The following is a 22227-nucleotide window of genomic DNA, read 5'->3' as shown; positions in this document are numbered from 1 at the left end:
CGATCGTTTTCCTACATTGTGAAAGTCTTTTTATGAGACAGCTTCTAATAAAAAAGAATGCAATAAAGAGCTTTTTGAACTTAACATAATCGTGAAGGCATATGTTGTTATTCCCTCTATTTATAAAGGGAAAATGAACAGCTAAAAGAAATGATTACAAGTTCCAATGTTTATGAACATCCCCCACCCCTGATATCGCCCGCAAGTAGCTCTCCTCTGTTGGCCCTCCATTGATAGTAGCTCAAGGCAACGTAAATGTTGGAGACCCCTGCTCTAGAAGGTCCTACCCATGCCCTTTTCTTACAAACCTGAATCTGGTACCACTTGACAAGGACACATCCAGATCCCCGATTCTAATTAGTCCAAGCCACTTGCTTTTCAAGGTCACATTACCCCTCTCCAAAGTGGCAGCCAAAACCCCTCTGTCAAGTCCAAACCTGTCCTACTAATAAAACCCCATACAAAACCTATCTGGCATAGTTCTATCCTGAGGCTCCTCTACAAAGCCCCAGACAAGAAAAAAACTCTGAAAAGCTCCAATCTTGGTGTCTTCTACAAAGCCTCGCTCAGAACACCTATACCAATGTGCCATTCAACCCCCACTCTGCAAAGCCCCATCCAAAAACACTATGACAAGGTCCAATACATACAGGTGCCCTCTATAGAAAGCACATCTGAAACCGTTCTGCGAAGATCCAAAAGTAATGCCTTCACTGTAAGCTCCATCCAAATCACCTCTAAGTACAATACTGAAATATTGTCTGCAAAGCACCATCGAAAAGCAATGTCAAGATTCAATTCTGACCCCCCTACATTGCATTTTCCATTGCATCTCTAAAAAAGGGTCATGTAGACCCATCTACTGCAAAGCTCTATCCAGCTACCCTTCCTCAAATCCAACCTCTAAACCCTGACATCACCCAAAAGGACAATCCTGACTCTACTTTATAAATGCCATGTGCCCCATTTACAAAGCCCCATACAGATGCTACACTTTCACAGTTCAACTTACAATCATGTTTCTAGTCCTGTGGAGAATGCTCTTCACAGAACCCAAACCTAAAACGTAACACGGTTTACTGCAATTCGCCTCTCTGCACAAAACCATAAGAAATCCGCCTCTCTGTAAAGGGAAAATCCACTTTTCTGAACAGGATCAGAAGAAATCTATGCCGAAATATGTCCCTCTATCTGCCCAGGGCAAATAACATCCATCCCACACTTCTGCTGCACGGGACAAATCTCCAAATACCCCCTCTGGGCAGGGAAGTCTCATCCCATTCCCAGCATGGAGCCAATCAACAAAGCTGTACCTTTGTAAAGTACACCTGTCCCCTGGTCAAATACCCCCTGCTCTGCAAGACAACACATACCATACTTCCCCAGCTCTCTAGACTAGACACTCTCCGCACAGAACAAATACCTAATTTTAACACTACAAATGGCTAAATACACCCTCTGCACAGGACACACTCCTCCTTTATATTGGAGCCAGGGATGCAACTAAACCTAAATTTCAGGGTTGATGGGGACTAACTGGTGATGGGAGGGGCCACTTCAGAAACTGGGTGGGGTAAACTTGGAGGCTGGCCCCCACTGTTCTACCCCCAAGGTCTGGTGTGGGGACCAACTATCCAACAGTACATTTTAAAGTGTAATATGCAGAAAGGGGATGGAAGCCTTTGTTGAAAGTAACAGCTTTAAAGTTTTAATGTGTTTGTGCAAGTACATTTTTCTGAACAAACACAGTAAAACTTGTTGGGAAGGAGCCTAGAACTTTCCTTCATTTCCAAACTGTCCCAAGCGCTTTACAAATAAGTCATGACCTCTAAGCACTATAGCACTGGGAAAGCTTTTTTCATGCAAAAATAATCACACACAGGCATGGCCAGTCACTAAATATAGATAGGTAGTATTTAAAATATAATGTACAAATAAATTAGTTGAAAAACACGTGTACATGTTATTCTGTGTAGTTTTAAAAATCCAATGTCAAGGCACACAGTAAAGTCAAGCTGTGCTAAATATAGACTAGGCAGGCTTGAACAGAGAGTGGCTGACCAACTGGTCCTGTCAATCACAGGCCAATGGAGACTAAAAAAGATTCAAGGCACGACAGAATACTATGGGAAAACAGTTTTTTTGTAGGAATTGCTGGACCAGATCAAATATAAGTTTATTGAGTTAAGTGCTGAGAGAATGGCGTGAAGATGTGTTTATGTATGAATGTTTATAACATAGTAAATTATGCTAAACAAGAACGACAAAGTATTCCAGCTAATACAGCATTATGTAAAGTTGGGAACCTGCCATGCAACACTGGAGACACTGCAGCATCCCTTGTATGGCAAGAATAACACGTTTGGAGGAGCTCTGCGGGTATCCAGTGACCAACTGAAGAGTATTGAAGCTGCAGGCCCAGGAGTAGTCGTCAGGACCTTGGAGGGAGCCAGCGACAACGACAGAATGCTGGCCTCAAATGGCAGAGTCCTCTGCCATTTCCCCAATCCTTGTGATCTGTACAGATTAAAGTCTTATCATCTGCAAGACAGACTCATGGCTTTTGATTCCCTAGAGGGGTCATTTACTCTGGTTTATGGTGATTATGATCCCATGTATTTAAGGGGCGCCCCGGTAAAATGGGGTTCGCTTTCAGTGGTGACCCCAACGTGATACTTAGTTTCTTCCCCTGTGCTTTGTGAAGCCCCAGGCAGGTCAGCCACGCCAAACTGTAGTGATCAGAATCCTAATATTAAAAAACCCATGTATCCTGAGTGATTTTAGTAGAAGCCATTTTAAAAGGAATCCTTTCTGCTCACTGGAGCAGGGTGTGGCTCCAGAACGGCTGGCATGGGGACTTCGTAACAGAGGGAAACTCAAGTGAACAACACCAACGTGAGTATACTCTTGCAGGTGATGACAGCATGGGAACATGTATGTGATATGGTGATATGGTGATGTGGTGATGGTGGTGATGTGATAGTGGTGATGTGGGTGATATTATGGTGATGTGATTGTTGTATGAGGTCAGTGGAATAGATGGAATAGGACTTTTGGTGATGTAGTATTGGTGATAAGTGAGTCATGTATTGAAAATTGTCACATATTTCTGGTTTTCCACTTTTTATAATGGAAAGGAAAGGGATCCCCAGCTTATAAGGACTGGGAGGTAAGGGATCATCAGCCGCCATACAGGTTGAGAAGGTAGTACCACACAGTATTATTCTTATGATGATAAAAGCAATAAGTGGTATTACGTAGTGGCTCGGTATAAGGAATGGGCCTGGATCTTAGTCTTTTATATTTTCTCGTGCTGTCTTTTGTGGTAAAAAAGGAAGGAAGGTGGATGAGTCGCGGTGTGTGTATGTATGTGTGAAATCAAACTGGAGAAAGTGTAAAAGGGAGTGGGGGAAAAAGTGTGATGATCTGTATTCTGGAAGCACGTGCAACATAGCAGTAGGGTTAAAGTGAAGCATTAGGGACGCGCACAATATTATGGAGGAAGGAACTCCAATAAAACACATGCATAGGGTTCTGCCACTGTGTTGTGACAGAACACATAAACAATTGATAGTAGAAACAAAGGAAGGTGGGACCTCCAGCTCCTGGCCAGAGCAGGGCTCCCATAAAAGAAACATGCCAGAAAAAAATGTCCATCTTTGTAGCAGCAAAATATGAAGGGAACAAGTCCCAAAAAAGAGATGAGATTCTAGATCTCTATAAATTAGTTGAGGATTTGGGAGATCGGGAAGGTAAAAAAGAGATCCAATGTAAGGGTATACAAACCCAGTATATAAGCCTCCAGAGGTAGAGAGAGTGTCAACAGGATTATCAGGATTAGCAACTAGGAGGGGGGAATCAAGAGCTTTTGCACCTCCATATAACCCATCCACAAGCTCTAATATGCTCGTAGCATTAGTGTACCCAGAGAGTCCACAAGTAGATTTTGACAATGAGCTAAGAGCATTGCAGGAAAGGTTGGTCAGGTTACAAGTGCATGAAGAAGTATCACCAGAAATAAGGGTACCGGTACAGAAAATGGGGGATTGGAAGTCAGGAGATTTTTTGGTTAGGTTTAACCCTGGGGCAATAAGAAATGTTTGTGTTGAAAAAGATGATTGGCAGAGTGTATGGACAGTGCTGGGACAAGAAGTAGAACAAGCAAGGGATAATGGAGGGGAATTGTGCATTGTCCACAAGGCTTTCTGGGGCCTGGGTCCAAAATACCTTCAGCTATCCCTCCACAAATACCTCCCCTCTCAAGCTCTTCGCTCCTCTACCTCCAACTCCCTCAGGGTCAGTCGTTTTTCAAAGAAACAAGCTGGGGGTAGATCTCTGTCTTCGGCTGGGGCCTCGCTCTGGAACAGCCTCCCTGCCACTATAAAACTTGAGGAGAACCATCTCCGGTTCCAGAAGCACCTCAAGACCTTACTTTTTTCTTCTGCCTTCGCTCCCCCTCTCCCCTGCTGATCTGTTCTCTCTTGGCACCGTGCACCTGGCCACCCTCTGTCCTTCGGGCCCAGGTACCTGCTCACCCTGCCATCCTCCCGCACTGCCTCCAGGCCAACCCCTTGCACTGGGGTCTGTATCTGTACCCATACAGCCCCCACTTTTTCTTCCTGCACTTATCAGACTTACCTTGTCTGCTGCCTTAAACCTAGCACGTGCAAATTGCTGCCTGCATTACCACTGTTTGTTACCTTTATTATTTATTTATTGTTATTTATGTTTCTCCTCTGCTTCGCACTTTCCACTTCTCCCCCCTTCCATGCACTTTTCCCCTCCCCCCTCTCCCATGCACTTGCGCATTCTCAATGTCACTGGGCCTAGTAAGATCGCTGTTTTGTTCTCCCCTGTTCCCCTCCCTTGTCGCGCTCTGAAACACTTGTGTACGAGGACGATAGAAATAAAATACCAATCAAAAAAAAAAATAAAGATCATGGTGGTAGAAATAATCAAGAGGCAGGGCAAGAAGGAGATCAAGGAGAGCAGGCAGTGAGAAACCAGTCCCTGCCACAAGAGGCAGTGGGGAGGGACAGACCAACAAATAGACCAGATTTAATCATGGTACTACAAGATCAGAAGAATACTAAAGGGGTAGAAAACAAAATAGATATGCAGATGCCTCTCAAACATAAAGAAGTAGGGATAACACAGTATGTGCCATGGCTTCAAAAGGACAAAAATAATTTGATTAAAGCTCTCCCCCAGCTTATAGACGGAGCTAGTAAATGGATCTATGAATTTGAAAAACAAACAGTAGGGGTAGCCTTAGCAGTAGGAGATTTTAAGAGTTTACTGGACACCATAGTCGGGGACCAGGCTGGGGACATATGGGCAAGGGCTGGGGTAAGTCTTGCAAATAATGAACATGATGGAGCAGCCTTTGATGAGGTAAGGGCAAGGGTATGGGCTGCCCTAAGAAGGATGTACCCAGATACCCCTGACATACCTTCTTTAATGCAGTGCACAATGGGAGATGATGAGGACCCAGTTAGTTTATTCTTAAGTTACAGGAGATGTGGAGAGTTGACAGTACCATTTTTCTATTTTACTGTAAAGAGGGGACTACCAAAAGAGGTCCAGAAAACACTAGATAAAATTGTGGGAATTGAAGCCAAGGGGTGGGCAGAGATACAAAGTGTAATAGTCCACAATTGTAAGAGAATCAAGAAGCAGGACAGGGAGACAGTCCAGAAGCGGCAAATCGACGAGGCACAACTAGTGGAAAATAAACTAAATAAGTGTAACGCTCACCTGGTATCCACAGGGACGTCACTCAGCCTGTTCTGACCTCTTACGACCTCAAACCCTTCCCTGGAGTCTACTCGACTGGAGACTGGGCCTGAAACAGAGGATTGGTAGAGTTTAACTCCCTATAGTCTCTGTGTGCTTGAACCCCTTCTTCCCCGGGGTCCAACCCTTCCCTTTGATCCACAGCTCACCTTGTTTTCTTGGAAAGTGTGCTCTCCGTCCTGCTTTCAGCGCAGGGGCGCGTTGATTGATGCAGGCTCGTTGCTGCCTAGTTACTTCACTGGCAAGATAGGTAAGTATAATGAGTCTTTTGAACAGTTCTCTAACTTCGTTCCTTTCCTTCCTTAGATGATGGCCGGCGTCCGGGGATGGCGACATGCTGCAGAGATGAGTAGCGCTGAAGGTGAGTGAGAGCGCGATGCGACCCTTTCGTATTTGTATTGAACGGAGTTCTTTTTCTATGTCTTTTAGGTGCCGCGACGTTTTCAGCGTGGATGCCGGTTATGAAGAAGAAATGCGGTGAGTAAGCGAGGTATATGCGGCGCCTCTAGAAGTTTCAGTCTTTAAAAATAAGCGAAGATTTGCTGAATGCTTACTAATGACTTTTTTCTGTTATTTTCCCTTTTCCTTAGGAAGCGGCGTGCCGGGATGGTAATGACACCGCCGAAGATGCCCGCAGAATAGAAGGAGCGATGAATGATGGGAAGAAGCGGCGCAAGGTAAGGCTGTTCCTAACGGTGTTCTTGCAGGAGCTGAGCGCAGAAGAAAGATGCAGGCCTACTGGAGACCGGTCCGAACACGGCAAGTGTCACGCTGCAGGTGCAGAAAACACAAAGCATGTTTCTCAGCCTGGGTGTGGCTTAAATAGTCTCTGGGTATCCCAGGTGTCTCTGGGCTGAACCACACCCAAAAGACTAGACTGCACATGCAGTTCTGGGAACCGAAATATGTGGGGGCATCCATCTTATCCCCAAAGCACTACAAGTCCAATCCCCAATGTTATCCTATGGAGTGAGTGAGTCTGGTGCCACAAGTGCCAAGTCTGACTCCAAGTGGGTCTTTGGAGGGATGGAGAGGCCCTTGAGGGCCATGTAGGTGATTGTGGCCTGGCTCCAGTCTGACATCTTGGAGGGCTGGGGACATGAAGGGCAGGAATCATGAAAGCACTCCCCCCCCAAGGCCCCTCTCAAGGTGGCTCTTCTGTCTGGTCCTGGTTTGTTTGGATGGTTTTGATGAAATCGTCTAAGCAAGCGAGGTGCATGGATGTACTCCCAAGGCTCCCATGTCCTGTCTTGTGGACCATACCCCTTTCAGTCTACCAAGTAGTATAATTTGGATCTGACGTACTTTGAATCCAGGATGTCCTTGACTTCGAATTCTGGCTCCCCGGCGACTACTACTGGCTGCGGTGGCGTTGCTACCCGGGTCCCAGGTTGAACAGGTTTAAGGCGAGACACGTGGAACACAGGATGAATCTGCATGTTTGACGGCAAAGCTAGTCTGACGGCCACAGGATTTATCACGGAAGTGACAGTGAATGGACCCAGGTATCTTGGACGGAAAGTTCGGGTTCCTTTAATGGAAACGTGTTTAGACGCCAGCCAGAATTTGTCTCCCACTTGGTAGTTGTGGGCCTTTGCTCGCTGTTGATCAGCAAACTGCTTTTGGTGATTCTTAGCTTCCAGTAGGTGTTCAGCTGCCCTTTTAAAGGTTTGAGAAATGGTCGTGTGCAAGGTTTTGACTGCTGGCATTTCCAGGGTTGTAGGAACGTCCAACTCAGAAGTACGTGGGTGCCTGCCATACATGGTATAAAAGGGTATCTGCCCAGTGCAGTGCGTAGGGAATTATTATAAGCATATTCAGCTATCCATAATAGGTCGAATCAGCTTCCTTCAGCTTGGTGTAACATGCAACGCAGATACTGCTCGAGCGTCTGATTTGTCCTCTCAGTTTGACCATCCATTTGGGGATGGTGACTGGTGGATAGCGGTTGTCGATCTGGGCCGTAGAGCAGCATTTTCTCCAGAAATTAGATACGAATTGAGTACCTCGGTCTGAGACTAAAACTGAAGGAAACCCATGGAGCCGTACCATGCCTTCAAGAAATACCTTTGCCAGAGTGGAAGCATTTGGGAGTCCCTTGAGAGGAATGAAATGTGCCATTTTTGAAAATAGGTCCACACCACAAGAATAGTGTTAAACCCTTGACTGGGTGGTAAGTCAGTAATAAAATCGAGGGACAACGTGTGCCAGGGTGCTGGTGGGATTTCCAATGGTTGTAATAGCCCAGTCGGTTTCTGCTTGGATGACTTGTTTTGAGCACACACTCCACAAGATAGGATGAATTAGATAATGGGCCTCATTACAACTCAGGCGTTAAGAGTTAACGCCACCGTTAACCCTTAACGCCTGATTCTGATTTTAACGCCTGCTTTTAGCAGGCGTTAAAATCCATGGCGCTAACCTGCCATGGTGCTAATTACGCCGCCGTAATTTACGGCGGCGTAATTAGCGCCTTCCCCACTCCCATTATGCCCTATGGGGCAAAAATGGGAATGGGGAAGGGAAAATGGGAAATGGGGATTTACCGCCCCACTCACCTTGGAATGGGGCGGTAAATCCGCCATCCACCATGGTGTAAACAGAGTTTACACCATGGTGGTAAAGTTGGTGCACTTAGCACCAAGGTTGTAATGAGGCCCAATGTCTTTACGCCACGTGGGCCACCAATAATTTCGTTTTACCTTGGCTAGGGTTTTTGCGATTCCGAGGTGGCCCTCGATCAAGGAATCATGATAACCGGACATGACTTGTTCTCGTAGTTCTTGGTTTGGTAAGAATAAACGATTCCTGAAGTAGGGCAACTGATCTTTTATCACGTAATGTTCTCCTTGTGCACTCCACGCTTGTAATTGCTCTGGACTCATCAGGTTTTGGATTTCTTCATGTAATTCTTTCTGAGTTATGGTTGCTGTGATTCCTAGGAGCTTGTCACTCGGGATGATTGCTATTGGGTCAGGGGTCTGATACCCTTGCTCTTACACCCCCACACGGGAAAGGGCATCAGCCTTCCCGTTTTTCACCCCTGGTCGAAATGTAATCACATAGTCATATTCAGTAAAAAAAGAGCCCAAGGTAGTTGTTGTGAGGATTGGGCCTTTGCCGTTTTCAGGTACTGGAGGTTCCGGTGGTCAGTTATTACAGTGATTGTGTGTCTGGCACCCAAGAGCTAGTGCCGCCATGCCTTAAAGGCTGACTTAATGGCCAGGAGTTCTTTGTCTGTGATAGCGTAATTGAGTTCAGGGGGTGTGAATTTACGCGACCAGAAGGCAACAGGGTGTAACTAGCCCGTTTAGGGGTCCTTTTATGAGAGGACGGCTCCCATAGCCATGCTTGAGGCTTCCGTTTCCACCAGGTATGGGAGATCAGGGCGAGGGTGGTGTAAGATTGGGGCAGATGAGAATCTTGCTTTCAGTTCCTGGAAAGCTTCCTCGGCTTCTGTTGTCCACTGGAACTTTTTGTTGCTTTTCCTTAGCAATGACGTGATGGGATGCACGATTTGCGAAAATCCTGGGATGAACCGGCGTTAGAAGTTTGCAAAACCCAGCATACTTTGAACCCCTTTGAATGAAATTGGGGATGGCCAGTTCAGGATAGCATCTACCTTGTGTACATCCACTCGGATTCCATTCGGGCTGAGAATAAAGCCCAGGAATTCCTCCTCAGAGACGTGGAATGAGCACTTTTCGAGCTTGGCGTAGAGCTGGTGTTGACGGAGTTTCTCCAATACAGATCGGACGTGTTTAACGTGGTCCTGCTTTGATGCGGAATATACTAGAATATCGTCGATGTACACTAGAGCACAGACATCAATCAATTCCCGTAGGACATCATTCATGAAGTATTGAAATGCTGCAGGCGCGTTGCAAAGGCCAAAGGGCATTACTTGATATTCGTACAAGCCGTATTTGGTGCGAAAAGCGGTTTTCCATTCGTCCCCCTGTTTTACACGAACAAGGTGATATGCCCCCCTCAGGTCTAGGTTTATGTAGATTTGGGCACTTTGACTTGATCGAGCAATTCAGGGATCAGTGGCAGGGGGTAGCGGTTTTTTACGGTAATCTGGTTCAGTGCGCGATAGTCGATGCACGTTCTCAAGTCCCCCTCCTTTTCTGGTACGAAGAATAGAGGACTGGCTGCTGGAGACTTCGAGGGACGGATGAACCCGTTGGCCAGGTATTGGTCAAGATAGGCCTTCAGGTGCTGGTTTTTTGTGGTTCTGTGAGTGCGTAAGTTCGCCCACAAGGGATTTGTGTGCCGTGTATCAGGTCAATTTGGCAATAGTATGATCTATGCGGTGGCAGGGTATTACCCTGTTCTTTCTGAAAGACATCTTGAAAGTCCTGGTATTGACTTGGTAGGATGCCGATTGCCACAGTTGCAAGCATGGAGGTTCTGGTGTCCATTGGTTGTTTAGCTTGGCGATAACATGTGTGGTCGCAAGTCTCGGAAAAGGCCAATTCTTTTGCTCGCCAATCGATTCGAGGATTGTGAGCTACCAACCATGGCATTCCCAAAATCAACCGGAACTGTGGTGCCTTAATGAGCTCGAAAAAGATAGATTCTTGGTGTCCATCCTGGTACAGAAGGGTTAAAGCTGCAGTGCATTGGGATACTGGACCAGAAGCTATTTCCGTGCCGCCGACAGTGGTAACAGTGTCGGTGGTTGATTTAGGGCGTAATGGAAGCCCCATCTTTGCCGCAAGATCCTGGTCGATGTAATTCCCAACGGCTCCACTGTCAATGTGCGCTCTTACTGCGTGCATCCGAGATGGTTGTTGGTGATTGATCAAGACCACAGATAGCGCAAAATGGGAGGTCTGTAGTTCACTTTCTTCGCTCGACAAGTGGACCCCTACACTTGCCGGGTTGGGGAGTTTTCCGATTCCTTGATGGTATCTTCCTTGTCGTGGCCCCTCCGTCCTCCTTGGTAGCTTCACAGGGCACTCTTTAAGGAAATGACCTGACCTTCCACAGTACAGACGTAACTGCTGCTGTCTCCTTTTATCCCTTTCCGCTTTAGTCAAGGGGGATCTGACCCCCCCTATTTGGATTGGTTCTCCTGAACCTTCCGTTGTGTGGGCAATATTGTCCTTTGAACGCACATACATAGGGCGAGGGTCTGGTCTGGTTCGATCTGCTCTTCGATCCAGCAACCTATGATCCAGTTGAACAACAAGGTCAATGAATTCTGAGCAGTCTTTTGAGCGGGGTTCACTACTTGTGCGAGAACATCCTTGAGCTCCCCCCGCAACCCCCTATGAAATAACGTGGTTCTCTTCTCCACTGGCCATTCTGCTTCAACTACGAGTCTATTGAACGTGGCTATGTATGTTAATAGGTCTTGATTCCCTTGGTGTAGGAACAGAAGTTCATTGCCTAATGCCTGCTCATGTGTATGACGGGCGAACAGCTTTTCCATCTCCTGCTGAAAGCCCCTGAAGTCATGCAGCAAAGGATCGTCTTGGGCCACAAAGGGTACAGACCAGTCCGCGGCGCTACCACTCAGGTAGGATAGCACAAAAGCAACCCGTGATTGGTCATTCGGAAAGGCCCCTGGTCTACAAAGGAAGTGCAGGCGGCACTGGTTCATGAACGTTGCAAACCTCTTGGGATCCCCTGTAAATCGTTCGGGCGGGGCCAAGGGAACTGCCCCAGGAAGGGTTATCTGAACGGGATTGGCTGATGGCGCTGGCATCGAGGGCACGCTTCCCGGCAATGGTGCATGCCCTGCTTGTGACTGGAGAATTTGCCGGCTTAAATCATCAGTGCATTCTTTGGCTACTATCAGCTCTCTCCTCAGGGTGTTGGTCTCCTGCCTGGCTGCATGTACTTCGGAACGTAGCTGCCCCAACATGTGGGCTAACTGGTCGGTTTCTGACGTTTCCATGATGCCCAGGTGGATTTTGATGTGAGGCTTTGTGTTCTGTAACGCTCACCTGGTATCCACGGGGACGTCACTCAGCCTGTTCTGACCTCTTACGACCTCGAACCCTTCCCTGGAGTCTACTCGACTGGAGACTGGGCCTGAAACACAGGATTGGTAGAGTTTAACTCCCTATTGTCTCTGTGTGCTTGAACCCCTTCTTCCCCGGGGTCCAACCCTTCCCTTTGATCCAGAGCTCACCTTGTTTTCTTTGAAAGTGTGCTCTCCGTCCTGCTTTCAGCGCAGGGGCGTGTTGATTGATGCGGGCTCGTTGCTGTCTAGTTACTTCACTGGCAAGAGTCTGACCGGTAAGTATAATGAGTCTTTTGAACAGTTCTCTAACCTTTGTTCCTTTCCTTCCTTAGATGATGGCCAGCGTCCGGGGATGGTGACGTGCTGCAGAGATGAGTAGCGATGAAGGTGAGTGAGAGCGCGATGCGACCCTTTCGTATTTGTATTGAACTGAGTTCTTTTTCTGTGTCTTTTAGGCGCCGCGACGTTTTCAGCGTGGATGCCAGTTATGAAGAAGAAATGCGGTGAGTAAGCACGGTATGCGGCGCCTCTAGATGTTTCCACGCTAACCTGGAGTGTCTTTTCCCTCTTGCAGATGGATGAGAAGTTCCGGAGACAGAGTTCCCCCAGAGCGGCTGGGATTCAGGTAAGCGTTTGAAGCTCGTACAGTCTTTAAAAATAAGCAAAGATTTGCTGAATGATTACTAATGCCTTTTTTCTGTTCTTTTCCCTTTTCCTTAGGAAGCGGCGTGCCGGGATGGGAATGACACCGCCGAAGATGCCCGCAGAACAGAAGGAGCAATGAATGATGGGCAGAAGCGCTGCAAGGTAAGGCTGTTCCTAACGGTGTTCTTTTTCTTGCAGGAGCTGAGAGCAGAAGAAAGATGCAGGCCTACTGGAGACCGATCCGAAAACGGTGAGTGTCACGATGCAGGTGCAGGAAACACAAAGCATGTTTCTCAGCCTGGGTGTGGCTTAAATAGTCGCTGGGTATCCCAGGTGTCTCTGGGCTGAACCTCACCCAAAAGACTAGACTGCACATGCAGTTCTGGGAACCGAAATATGTGGGGGCATCCATCTTGTCCCCATCAAAGCACTACAAGTCCAATCCCCAATGTTATCCTATGAGAGTGAGTGAGTCTGGTGCCACAAGTGCCAAGTCTGACTCCAAGTGGGTCTTTGGAGGGATGGAGAGGCCCTTGAGGGCCATGTAGGTGATCGTGGCCTGGCTCCATCCTGACATCTTGGAGGGCTGGGGACAGGAGGGGCAGGAATCATGACAATAAGGTGGTCGTTCAAGCAACAGTGAAGGCACCGAGTCAGGGGGAAAGGACAGGAGATACTCAACAAATTGGGAATGCCACAATTGTGGCACTATGCAGTGTAGGAAGACAGGGACAATGGGGTGGAGGGCAGTACCCCAAACCCACAGTGGCGATATGAAGGAGCACCAAGGGGAAAAGGAGGATTTCAAGGAGGAAGAGCAGGAGGCTTTGGGAGCATAGGGCCTCGGGGAGGAGGATTGGGACCATCACAGTGCTGACTTTGCGGGAAATGGGGGCATTTTGCAAGGGAGTGCAGGAAAAGGCCTGGGATGAGATTTAATTATGGGTCTTCGCCTATAGGGGAAGCATTCCAAGGGCCTCAAGGTAGAAGACAACAGCAATTTGGGCTACAGGGTAAAAATCAGTCCCCTGATGGGGCTGACAGGCAAGGGCAACATGGGCAACAACTACAGCATGGTGAGGGAACACAGTTTAACAGAATGGCCGGGGGAACGGGCGCCCCATTCCATGGAGTTACAATGACGGGGCGGCTCTTTTTCATTCCCCAGGACAAATACATATTCTGATCAGGACAACCCACAGAAAGCAAGTCCATGTCCAATCCTATTGATAACCGCAGACCCTGAAGAGGAGCCCTTGGTGGAAGAGGAAATAGGAAACAGGCAATTTATATTTATGATAGAATCAGGTGCAACTAAATCATGCATCATGGAGGGGAACTTTCCATTATCAGGTAAAAACTCTTTACATGCAGGGATTCTCTGGGGCTATTTCGAGAGTTCCATAGACAGAGGAGCTGGATATAAAATGGGAGGGGGGGTGGTACGAGCCCCCTTGTTATATTCATAGAGTTCCCCTGTGACCTTGTTGAGTAGTGATCTGCTCAGAAATGTATTAGTCACAGATCAAGGGGTAGTGTGTTCCACTCCAGAGATGTGTGTAGCTCAAGCAATGGTAATAATCAATGCAATAGCAAGGGAGTCAGTAGTACATGGGGTCCCTGTGGTCCCAGATATATTTTTTGTTATGGTATTATGGTATTAGTAAATGCAGTGCCTCAAATTGTGACAAAGTGTTGGCGAGTGCTTACAGATTTTAATTTTCCAACTCATGGTGCCAACCGAGATGGTGGCAGGGGCAATACTGTCATTAGATTTGCAAGGACTAGTAGTGTCAGAAAAAGAGTAGTCCTGATTGGTACAGACCAGGACGGGTGAGAGTGGCACACAAAATATTATGTATAGACCAGATAGTGTATTTAAAGGAAATGACGGATAAGGAGTTATTTGGGGACAGTGACCAAAATGGGGAGATTATTTTGGGAATCTGCATCCCATGTTATATCATGGTGCAGTATAGGGAGGTACCGTGCCCCCTGATGGCTGTAGTAACTCAGATGTTTTTATTTTTGAGGAGGACATAGGATACGTGCCAGCATAATTATGGACTGTTAATCCATATGATGTTGGGTTACTGAGAGCTGTGACCCCTGGCCAGATTACAATGAAGACAGGTGCTTAGCACAAATCATCCAGTATGTTGATGATCGGTTGGTATGTAGGGAAAAGGATCATCAGTGCAGGAGGGTTTCTGTTGCATTATTGCAATTGCTGGCTCACAAAGGGTACAAGGCGGATATAAAAGAAGCTACAATACTGCCAACAGGAGGGACAATACTTAGGACAACTAATTTTTGTAATAGGGAAAAATGTTTTTATCGGATAGGGCAGCGGCAGTACGCACTGCCCCTAGGCCCAGTACTGTGAAGGAAAAATAGCAGTTTTTTGGGCTTATGTAATTTTTGTAGGGCATGGATCCTAGACTAAGCAGTCTACACAAGGCCACTGTTACAAAGTCTAAGGGAAGGACAGAGGACTTAAAAGTACATTTTGATGGACTGACAAAATGACTAGACAATTTGAGGACTATAGCTATTTGCACGGCCCCTGTTTTAGCAACTCTGGTTTATTTATAGCAGTTTTATTTATTTTCTCACTCTGATGAACGGCTCATGCATTGACGGAAGGAGACATATTATATGGCGATGGGTCATAAATAATTGACCAGGGGATGGGACAGAAGCACACATGGGTGGTAGTGGGACACGGTAAAGGGGGGGAGAAATAGTGACAACCCCTGTAGAAAGTGAGATCATGGTTTTATACACAGCATTGCCCATAATGGACCATTATTATCTGGGGAACTGATCAGCCCCAGGTTTAAAGGTCCATTTGAGGTGGTGTTCTGTACTCCTCTCGTCATCTGTATGAAGGAGTTAGATATTGGGTGCATCTCTCGGATGTCCTTAGAGCACCCAAGACCAGGCAAAGTTTAGTAAGGGCATAGCAAAAGAAGAGACATTTTTGAGGATCCATGCCAGGATGGTGTGCAGTGGCACACATCTGCTTTTTTCTTTCTTTTTAAATGGTTTAATTTGCTCTTGTTTTTTCTTTTTTCCATTTTTTATTTTATTTTTCATTTCTGTTTTTTTGTTTTCTGTTTCTTTGGAAGGTCCAGGATATGGTCAGCCCTGGTGGAAAAGGGGTCTCTTTTTTCATCTGCGTGTCCCTCTCTCTCTCTCCCTCTCTCCCCCTGTGTCTCTCCTTCTCTCTCTCTCCCTCTCTTTCCCTCTCTCTGTCAAAGGTCAAAGGCCTTAACACCTCATCCAAGACTCTCTTGGAGTCAGTCCTGGCGCCTTTGGCGCCAGGCTCATAATCATCATGAAGACCAACATTAGAATGGGACTATTTACTTGGGACTATTTAACTTGGGGGCAGGGTTCAGCCAACATGGAGGCACACACATAGCTCAGTTACAAGGAACTGAGCTATGCGGTCTAGTCTTTTGGATGTGGCAGGCCTGGGACCACTTTACCTGGACTACTTTGGGTGTGGCAGGCCTGGGACTATTTTACCTGGACTACTTTACCTGAGACTATTTAAACCACACCCAAACAGCAGAACATGCTTTGCGTTATTCTGCTGTGGGCAGCATAACGCTCACCGTGTCCAGTTCTTTAATGCCAGCTTACCTGAAACCAGCAGAGGACCTGCAGAGAGAGAAAGAACACTACGAAACTTACCTGGAACAGTATCCTGTCTTCAATCCATCGCTTCAAAAAAATGGGCTCCTGGTTATGGACCTATTCTACCCAGGAGGGTTACTTTAAGACAAAAATTACAATTAAATAGGTACAAAGAAGAGTGCTCTAAGGAAAACACACTGTTTCACCCCTTATTACCCTCTGCATTAAAGGAGAAAAAGAAAGAAACTCACTTTCTTTGTTGTTTGGAGAAAATAATAGTTTGTTTATCTATGCAGTTAAAAAAATCAACATAGAGTGAACAGTTCTCCAAACAGCATAACATCACATGGTTCAATGAAACCAACCGTACAGGCTTATAGGATATATTTACAAACACATGGGGTCACATAGTTTGACACAACAGACGTGTAGGTAACGCAAACTCAATCAAAATACATAGTTTGTTATGGTGATTCATATACTTCAGTATAAAACAACACAATTAGACAAAGTAAGCAACAACAGAAAAAAAAGGGGTTCGTGAATTGACAATTGGTAGTGGACAGTGACAATGCACTGTTGTTCGGGGTGCGTCTACACCAAGGTGTTTCGGCCGTTTAGGTGGACCAATTATGTCCCAGCATATGTACGGCCTTCATCAGGACGAAGTGCTGCACGGGGTGGAATAGGTGCTGTGGATAATTATTTCCACTGGCACGAATTTCTAGTATTACGCCAGGCGTGGGAAGGATCTTAGTGTAATCCTCATTTGTGAGGATCTTGGAGTGGGATGGACTCTGATTTTAAATATGCGGTCCTCGCGCGGAAACCTTTGTGCATGAATCACGAATAGCGGGCCAGTGGAGAGCGCTGTAGAAATGTGCTGACTCACTTCGGGGCTCGAAAGGGGCCTGGCGGCATAGCGTTAGTACTGTCCACTACCAATTGAACCGTGTGATGTTATGCTGTTTGGAGAACTGTTCACTCTATGTTGATTTTTTTAACTGCATAGATAAACAAACTATTATTTTCTCCAAACAAAGAAAGTGAGTTTCTTTTTCTCCTTTAATGCAGAGGGTAATAAGGGGTGAAACAGTGTGTTTTCATTAGAGCACTCTTCTTTGTACCTATTCAATTGTAATTTTTGTCTTCAATCCATCGCTGACTTCAGTTCCACTCACCTGAAGGTAAGGACTCCATCATCCGGCACTGCATGCATCCTGGAATATCATGACCTGGAAAGAGGAGAAAGAAAGACAGCATTAGTAAGCGTTTACTCACGTTTCCTCCCGAATGAAGAAAGCCACACAATTCTTACCTGGGTAGTCATCTCCTGGTCAGTATCATTGCTGGCACATTACGGCGCTCGGCGAGGAACATCGCAACCTGCATGGAGACAGAAGACACAGATTAGCAATATAAAAGGCAAAACAGCGCTGCGCATCGCGCATTACTCAGCGGACAGCATCGCGAACACCACGCTTTCGCCTACCGGCCCATGCTCATCTTCAAACTGCATGACAACACCAAAATACCTTCCCATACCAAAAGGAAAGAAGCAAGACATTGTTATTCGAACTAAGAGAAACATAATAACTGCATATAAAGACTGTAAAGCAGCAAACCTATGGAGTCGCAGCAGGCCTGGATTCCCACAGGCGGCTTGCACCAGTGAAGTAAATTGATTGCTGCTCGCCCCACATCTATGCGCCCCTGCCACGAGGAGCAGGACGGAGAATCCACATTTTACAATATTAAGGTGAGGAGAAGGCCCAAGGGGGAGGAAGGAGTTGAGGCCAAGGGAGGTGGGAAAACATAAAGACAATCTGGTATTGAATCCAGCTCTCCTATATTGCAGACCCATCTTTAATCAGAGGACTTACCAAGGGACAGGGAGAGGGTTCGAGAGTGCAAATCATCCACCAGGGCTGGGTGGCGTCCCTGTGGATACCAGGTGAGCGTAACACTCTCTCCCTCTCTCTCTCCCCCTCTCTCTTTTACTTTCTCTCTTTCTCTCCCTTTCTTGATAACCTTTTTTCTCCTCTCCAGGAATAAGCAAAGATGACTGACCGACCTCTCTGTTATGTAGGGATAAAGATAAAGATGTTATTTAGTCTATAAATGTAGTAGTAATGTGTTGTTTTGTATGACACTTGTTGTGGTTGTTGGATGTTTGTTATATGGGGTGGCCATATAAAGGGGGGGATGGACAGTTGGAAAAAATGCTAATATGTCTATAAACAAGGAAACACAAAATGTCTCACTTTTTGCCGGCCACCCCTACAAGGTTTTTTAGACGAATGAAAAGGGAAGTATGAATGACGTATGATTTAAATATGGTGTTGGGTTTTGACACTATTTCTGACATCCAGAATGGAGAAACATTGAATAGCTAGTACTCTGATATGCGCATTGCAGGAAGGAAATCAATGAAAGATGTTACGTGTGTGCATTTATCCCGCACACATCAGGGTCTCCTAAGGTTTTTTAGGTCCACATCCAGTCCAATTACAAAGGCACAATGCTTGGTACATCTTGCACTATAAGGGATAAAGGGCATATTCCAGGCACATAGTGTGCAGTTGAGGAGCATTGATCTAGATCCAGGGTTATGCAATGGCAACACGAAATACCGCCAGCATCTACAAGGACCATATTTCTCTTTGGGAGGTTACGCAAATGACAATGACAAATGGCAGGGCACCACAGTGATGTGCCTGGCAGATGGGCTGATCAAGTACAGCGGAGAAGCAATATCCCAAATAGAGACTATGTATGCGCAAATATGGTCCCAATACATCACAAGGTTGACACAAATTGCAACAATGAAGAAACCAATGTGAATAGATAGGGCCAAACATTTTGAACTTTGTTTTAGCAATGAAGGAACAGTTCCTGGTGGCACAACCACACAGTGCAACCACACTCTTGTGATCCCTGGTATGACGAAAGGAACAGCAGGAGTGATGGATTACTACTGGGTTTGTGGCTGATAAACCTACTTGCAACTCCTACAATCTTGGAGGGGCAGGTGTTCACTGGCCATCCTTCACTCAGTGGTACTAGTAATCCTGGATGAACACCTGAAGGGAGAAGAAATGCCTGTCCAGGTGCCAACAGCCACTTTAGCACCTAAGAAACAGAAAGATGCTTGAAGATCACACAAGAATTTGGTATGCTGCCAGAAAAAGGACGATTTCAACGGCGGGGAAGAAAGAAAAGTTGAAACTGTCAAAAGACTGTTCCGCATTGCTCAGAGGAATACCTGACAAGTATTGGATTTTTAGCTCAGCAGAGACTTTCTTTTTAATCTTTTTTGGCTCCTGGGGTACAAGCAGCTGCTTCACTTTTCTACCCCCGGAGGATGCTGAGAATGGGTCACTATCCCATGTCATCAAGGCGGTGCACAATCTAGGTGTTCAAATGAAGGAAGATGGTGGAATTCAGAACACAAATTGGCTACCGCTTGCCGTTGATTGGGCCCTGTCACGGCTGGGGGCAGCAATAAAAATACTGGTTCCTGTGATCATGTTCTTCTTGGTTCTCTTCTGCACGTGCCAGTGGGGTCTCCAATGATGTGTTCCTATAGTCCCTAATATTGCAAAGATGATAGTATCTATTGGGGGACCTAAAAAACCTTGCCATACAATAAACAGAGAAAATCAAACTAATATTTCTGGGGTTGTAGATATGTGGGGTGGGGATGAGTTTGTTACTGTAGAAGTAATGAAAGGGTGGAATGTTGGGAAGGAGCCTAGAACTTTCCTACATTTCCAAACTGTCCCAAGCGCTTTACAAATGAGTCAAAACTTCTAAGCACTATAGCACTGGGAAAGCTTTTTTCATGCAAAAATAATCACACACAGGCATGGCCAGTCACTAAATATAGATAGGGAGTATTTAAAATATAATGTACAAATAAATTCATTGAAAAACACGTGTAAATGTTATTCTGTGTAGTTTTAAAAATCAAATGTCAAAGCACACGGTAAAGTCAAGCTGTGCTAAATATAGACTAGGCAGGCTTGAACAGAGAGTGGCTGACCAACTGGTCCTGTCGATCACAGGCCAATGGAGACTAAAAAAGATTCAAGGCACGACAGAATACTATGGGAAAACAGTTTTTTTGTAGGAATTGCTGGACCAGATCAAATATAAGTTTATTGAGTTAAGTGCTGAGAGAATGGCGTGAAGATGTGTTTATGTGTGAATGTTTATAACATAGTAAAATTATGCTAAACGAAGTATTCCAGCTAATACAGTATTATGTAAAGTAGGGAACCTGGCCATGCAACACTGGAGACACTACAGCAACTCTTGTATGGCTAGAAGAACACGTTTGGAGGAGCTCTGCGGGTATCCAATGACCAACTGAAGAGTATTTAAGCTGCCGGTCCAGGCGTAGTCGTCAGGACCTTGGAGGGAGCCAGCAACGACGACAGAATGCTGGCCTCAAATGGCAGAGTCCTCTGCCATTTCCCCAATCCTCATGATCTGTAAAGATTGAAGTCTTATCATCTGCAAGACAGACTCATGGCTATTGAGTCCCTAGAAGGGTGCATTTACTCTGGTTTATGGTGATTATGGATCCCCTGTATTTAAGGGGCGCCCCAGTAAAATGGGGTTCACTTTCAAACTTTAAAACTGCCATTTTTAGGAAAGGCTTCCCTCGCCTCTCTGCCTAGCAAAATGCAAGTGCACACATGAGCCCCCTGCCCAAGGATGTGAAAGAACACATAACGTTGTTATATGTTGGCTCTCATTGTGGGAAGGGGGCTGGTGTGCGCATTTGATTTTTCCTGAGGCAGAGAGGCGATGGAAGCCTTTCTTGAAGGTAGTACCTTCAAAGTTCACTGCGTTTGTGCAAGTACATATATCCATGTTCATCAGCTCTCAACCACAATGCTGTCTCAAAGTCATGCCTTCCTGTTTGTGGAATGATGACAAGGTGCTAAAGTGAAGGGCGCTGCAATACTCAAGTATGCCCCACTGCACAAAACACACCTCCTTTCGCTGTTGCACATATGAGATCCACAAACTAACCCCTTCCCGGGCCTTCCAAATCGACAATTTTTTAGGCGAACAGCCATCCCAATTTTGCTGGACTGTCCCAGAATTGGTACCGCTCTCCCCGCCCCAACAGTTTTTTAAAATTAAAAACCCTGTCCTGGTTTTAGGGAAAGGGAAGGTCACCACTATCAGTCCCACCATGAAATGATTGAATATTGATAGTGGGCAACACTTATAAATCAAACAAGCACCGGAATACTTTACATATTTTCTTGTGTCACATTAACCATATCTCTGACATCACAGGGTCGGTCGGAACCCCCAACCTTTCAGGTACCGAACACACGAATTACCTCATTGTGCCACAAAGCCTGATTACAAAACGAATACATATGAAGACCTGTAATATTAATTGGAGCAATCACAGCAAAAGCTGCTTTCTTAACGACATGCTTACATTAGAAATCAAAACAGTACATTTTATATGGATGATAGCAGTCCAGTCCTAGAAATACTGCGCGATAGGGTGTTCCAAGTCTCCATCTTGGTAGTCCTTTTATGTTTGTGACTATCCCATTTTTTTTTATCCTGAAAATGCGTTCGCCCTACTTTCTGCACAAACAAAATAATTATACGCCTTAATGTAAACCGTTATGCTGGAAATTCGTCCCCAAATGTGTCCCTCTGCACAGGAAAAACAGTCAAATATGTCCCAGTGTACAACACACATCTCCCCTCTCTGTTGAAGAGTGCACACAACAAATCCCCAAAATACCTCTCTCCAGCAGGTATGGCAAAAACTCCTCTCCAATTGGAAAGAAAAAGAACTATTCGCATTATTATAAAATGGAAATTCGCCGGAAACTGGAGGAATGGCTGTGCTCATTGGCCGTGCTCATGCCCCCCCCCAAAACACTACCTTGCACATAACGAATCGGCCAAATACACCGTAATACTCGTTCTTTCTGGCAGGCCAAATTTAAGACTTACTGTATACCAAATTCGTTTCACAATTTAGGAATGACGGTGTTAATAAGCTCTCAGCCACGATGTCCTCTTACATTCCGGCCTTCCCCTCTCGGCACGAGGCTGCGCCAGCCTTCCCGCTAGAGTCCAGCCTTACAAAGACTACACGTTGAGGAAGTGCGGAACCT

At 45.9% G+C, this 22227-nt stretch overlaps 1 protein-coding gene across 3 annotated transcripts in view; it reads right to left on the bottom strand.

Annotated features, from left to right (window-relative positions):
* LOC138488465 (queuosine 5'-phosphate N-glycosylase/hydrolase-like) overlaps positions 1-22218 on the bottom strand; it is a 212017-nt gene extending 189799 nt beyond the window's left edge. Inside the window, exon 1 of one of the 3 annotated variants that reach the window (XM_069615440.1) lies at positions 22064-22218. The gene's annotated coding sequence lies outside the window, so the exon portion shown is untranslated. The remainder of the gene's footprint in view (positions 1-22063) is intronic. The other 2 variants (XM_069615442.1, XM_069615441.1) reach the window with 2 other exon arrangements.
* Positions 22219-22227: the final 9 nt, after the last annotated feature.

This window comes from Ambystoma mexicanum, chromosome 9, assembly GCF_040938575.1.
Source record: "Ambystoma mexicanum isolate Mex_15411 chromosome 9, UKY_AmexF1_1, whole genome shotgun sequence".
Lineage (NCBI taxonomy): Eukaryota > Metazoa > Chordata > Amphibia > Caudata > Ambystomatidae > Ambystoma > Ambystoma mexicanum.
Note: the sequence above shows the minus strand (reverse complement) of the source record. Positions and strands in the feature narration are given on the sequence as shown.